The sequence below is a fragment of the Oratosquilla oratoria genome, chromosome 2 (assembly GCF_046742065.1).
Source record: "Oratosquilla oratoria isolate Oo_2021 chromosome 2, ASM4674206v1, whole genome shotgun sequence".
NCBI lineage: Eukaryota > Metazoa > Arthropoda > Malacostraca > Stomatopoda > Squillidae > Oratosquilla > Oratosquilla oratoria.
This window is the reverse complement of record NC_134778.1, coordinates 73,004,651-73,009,650: the sequence shown is the minus strand read 5'-3', so window position 1 is coordinate 73,009,650 and position 5,000 is coordinate 73,004,651. Positions and strand designations below refer to the sequence as shown.

Sequence of the window (5,000 nt, the reverse complement as noted above, 5' to 3'; positions counted from 1 at the left end):
TGTCTGTTTCTGTATCTGAAAAGAAACATAGTGTTTCTCTATCACCATCTAGTTGTAATAATAAAAGAAGGATGAGGAGGAAGAACAGGAGGAAGAAAAGGAAAAAGAGGAGGAAGAGGAGAAAGAAAAAGACAAATAAGAGAATTAGGAGGAGAAAGAAGAAGAGTAATAAGAAGAGGAGAAAGGAGGAGAAAGGAGAGGAAGAACAGGAGGAAGAAAAGGAGGAGGAGGAAGAGGAGAAAGAAGAAGACAAATAAGAAGAATAGTAGGAGAAAGAAGAAGAGGAATAAGAAGAGGAGAAAGGAGGAGAGAGAAGAAGAGGAAGAAGAAGAGGAGAAAGAGGAGTAAGAAGAGGAAGAAGAAGAGGAAGAGGATGAGGAGGGGATTCGTCATCCGTTGTTATTCTCTTTTGGATCTTATAACTTAAAGGCTTGTGTACAGAACGGTGTGAGGGAAACGAGGAAAAGGGCAGATTATGTTACATAAAGGATGACACAATATATTAGCCCAAGACCACACAAAATGACACAGCCTAACCCATTCAACTCCGATGACAAGATGTCTTGTCATTTGGTCAAATAAAACAAAAAATCATAAAACACCAAAATGTTTGATCAAACACCAGAAAAATATGACGTCAGTCCTCGCTTCGCTGCGAGCGAAGCGAGGATTGACGTCATATTTTTCTGGTGTTTGATCAAACATTTTGGTGTTTTATGATTTTTTTTTTATTTGACCAAATGACAAGGAATCTTGTCATAAGAGTTTAATGGGCTAAGTGTAGTTTGTTTACATTTTGCCCGTATGTGAAGAGGCTCTGGCGCCAAACATCGTCTGAGTTTGATATTATGAAGAATTGAATTCAACTCACAACCTGTTGTCTCGATTTGAATCCGTCTCGATCACATTTTTCGTCCGGCTTTGATCTTTTATTGTTTTCGCAGTGGATGGATTCTTAATGGTGTTTTGTATTTTGACTTTGATCTTTCGTTGTTTTTGTATTGGGATGAAATTCTTCATGCAGAAGAGCAATGGAATTCATCTTGATTTATTCTGGTTATGCTATTGTCTCTTTTGACCATATTTAAGATGTCCCGTTTTGTCCTATGCGTTAATAATAATAATATTCACGTTATGGCAACATCTTTATCATGACTGCATCTGATTGACTGTTAAACTCGAGCGCTCAGTGCAGCAGCCAAACAGACAGATTTGAGGCGATGTTACCATAACGTGAGATTTATTATTGATAGACTTTAGTGAACTGTCGCAACGTCCTCTCGAAGGAAAAAAATAGAAAATAATATTTTACACGTGCACTAATTATTTCATGTAAACTTTACTTTTGAAATCTCACGTTACTTTAAGCCACTTTACGATCTCAGGACACGACGTACTTAACCTTGTATACATATACCAATGACGTAATTAAAGTCTACAATATATAAAGTTAGTCAAAACTTGTTTGAAATATAGGGACTGGCATAACGTCATGTAGCTAAAGTTTAGTCCTCTTGGACAGGACGACATGACGTCATAAGTCTGTCGTCTCCATGGAAGGGAATAGAGTAGGTGTGTTTAGACTTTGGTTGTAAATTCTTATCGGGAAAATATGTGACAGAAGTTCTGGTTGGATACCCGTTGCCCATTGTAGCCCAAACATTTGTATTGTTTTCTTCGTACTTTAAGAGTCAAGAGGATTCTTCCCAAATTGTTCATCAATTCGCATCATCTGATCTTACCAACTTAAATCCTTTCTTTTCGTGTGATACTTTTTACTTAGAGTTGTCTGCTACTAGGCTATCGTAGTTATTTTTGTAGCAACCTTTTTCTAGTAGCGAAATTATGAAATAAGACAATGTCCTCCATTTTCATGTCACTGAGTTTTATATATTTTTTCCTGCCTATACTCTTTATGTCAGAATGTCTACCTCATTTACAAGCCTGTATTTTTCACTTAGGAAAATATATGTCTTTATTCTTAAGTAAATATGTGACATTTAAGAAATCTGTGATGTACTGAAAATTGTGTAGTTTTTGGAATCCATAGGAATGTGTTTGCCAAAATATTAATATCTGAGTCTAAAGTTCTTTGGCTCTAAGTTTCCATCTCATCCTCTGAAACCATAGAATAGTCCCAAACTTTCAGGAGGCGGATTTAATGCGTTTCTCATATCTCACCAAGAATATTAAAACCTGCGCACACGCAAACATTTCTACTTACTAGACGTTCCAGTATCACATCAATATCACTATTAGTAATTTATCTAAACCAAATAAATATATATACACGATAGATATATAACATGTACGTAATAAAGTAGATATGTGAAATAGTTTGATAAAACAGTTATATTAGCAGTTGAGGGAATGATGTGGTTGTATGGACTAATTACATGAAAGAACTGAATGAAGTTATTCTGAAATCAATATTTCTGTTTGTGTCTACGCTACATCTGCTCCCCCTTCCCCTTCTCGACCTACCATCTTCAAATGTCGACATTTCACAAACCATCGCCTTGGCAACTCGAACGCTCTCGTTGTGATGCCTTCGAGGCTTGCTACAGCATTTCATGGGGATCAAAATTCGATTTTTTTTTTCTTGAAGAGTTGTTGAGTGTCACGCGACTACCGGAAACGATCAAGACTCTTTGCGTGAGTCATTATGTGTGAAAATTGTGATGATCAAGTGAATAGTCACAGATGAAAGGACTCTTGTCGCTCTAAGGGAAATCATAGCCTTTCTGAATCTGACGGAGACGGGGAGAAGGAGAGTGAGGGGGAAGTAAGAAGGAGAAGAGGAGGAGGAAGAGGAGGAAGAGAAGGAGGAGGAGGAGGAGGAGGAGGAGGAGGGGGGTAGGAGACTATACACTCTGAGACTTTATGATGTGTGAAGAATTACCATGGAAAATATTGCGTGGGCAGAAGGAAAACGACGAGAAATAAGATTGTTGGAGACGAAATTTAGAAAAGACAAAAGAGAGAATTAAAAAGAGAGAATTAAAAAAGAGAGAATTAAAAAGAGATAATTAAAAAGAAGTATTAAAAAACAAACAAACTTTGAGGAAGAGAAAAGAAGATAGTAAAAGCACAAAATATAGATTCTGAAGTATGAAAAATAGAACATAAAAAAGAAGAATTAATTGCCCAAACAAAATATGGAAGGAAACACCATGGTAGAGCATTATAATGCATACTTTTCTCCAACAGAATTGATGATCATCCTTGGCAAGCTCTCAGGCAGACTTCCTACCCATCTCATCCATATGTAGGGATATATGACTTATCTGACTCAATCATAATCTACGTTGGTGTTAACTTGGTCTCATTCACGCTTTATTACAAAAAATAATAGACAGAAAAATGTATATGGATAGATAGATAGATAGATAGATAGATTAATAGATAGATAAATAGATAGATAGACAGAACACAAGAACATAAGAATGAAGGAGACTACAAGACACCATAAAACCGACACTAGGTAGTTCCATGTCCATTACCAACTATCATTCCTATTCATAAATTCATCTAATATTCTCTTCAAACAACCAATACTTTCAGCACTCACGACAAGGTATAAGTCTATTCCATTCGTTTAAAACTCGGAATGGAGTTAGTAACCATATAGTGAGCGATGAAACTATTGATTGTTTTAAGAGATTAGATTGCTTCGTGGATAGGGATGATTGGTGGTAATGGACATGGAACTGGCTAGTGTACACACACACACACACACACACACACACACACACACACACACACACACACACACACACACACACACACACACACACACACACACACACACATATATATATATATATATATATATACATATATATATATATATATATATATATATATTATACATGTATATATATATTATATATATGAATATATATATATATATATATATATATATATATATATTTGTAAAGAGCTGGAGTCCAGGAGCCAGGTTGTCGGAAAATTTCAAACACTGGACTCAGAGTAACAGAATTTACTACCGACGTTTCGAACTCTGTCCGGTGTTCGTCTTCAGGGTTATTCAATGTCAGCTAAAGAAATCAATTAATTAGTGTACCGGTGTTCCCTGGGACAGGTCCCACCAGATCGAACAGAGGTTCAGGTTAACAGAATTTCACACTAGTAAAACTCCCCGACATGGAGAAAGGATTACAAAAATAAATATAAGAGGAATTTAACAACACTTTTTTTTCTGAATATCAGTACAAATAAGAAATATTTTCATATAGTTCCGTAATTCATAATATATCTATGTGCACTGGCTAAGTGTACATCTCATGGCTTTCAAGAAAACTTGTCGGCCATGATAAACATATACACAAAGAACATTAAGCAGAGATCAAAATAGTAAGGTTATAAGTGGAGTGCTCCAGGGTTCTGTTACTGTGTAGATTTCTTCACTTTTTCGTACATATGTCCGGTTAGTAATTTAACTTCATATATATATATATATTATATAATATATATATATATATATAGATATATATATATATATATATATATATATGAGTATTTGTGCGTGTGTATTTGCCTAATCCTAATATACAAGGGAATAGTCATGAAACTCACATTTCGTTCCTTTTCTCTAAATATATCTTAGAAATTGCTTTTGGATTTAGCTTAACCTATATTAACTTGTAAACTATTCCAAGAGTAAATGTATCTGTATGAAAAATCTGTTTTTCTTGGTATCCTTTAGATATATTTTTATTTTATTTTATTTTTTTTAAGCTTAGTTTCCCTGCCTTTTGTCTCCCTTCCCTCCCAGGCCATAAGATATTTTCTGTCAGTTTTATAAATTCTTTTTAATGTCCTGAACACTATCAAACCACCTCTTACTCTTCTGTTTTCCAATGATGATAGTTATGATTTCAATGTCTCTCTTCGTACGTTTTATCTGAATGGAAATGAATCAATTCAGTTGTATCTCTTTGTATCATCTCGATCTTGTTTATAAATTCCCTTTTATG

The 5,000-nt window shown here is 34.9% G+C and overlaps 1 protein-coding gene across 1 annotated transcript in view; it reads left to right on the top strand.

Annotated features, from left to right (window-relative positions):
- Positions 1-5,000, top strand: part of LOC143039914 (phospholipase A2-like) — a 118,386-nt gene that overhangs the window by 101,943 nt on the left and 11,443 nt on the right. The gene's annotated exons all lie outside the window — the stretch shown is intronic.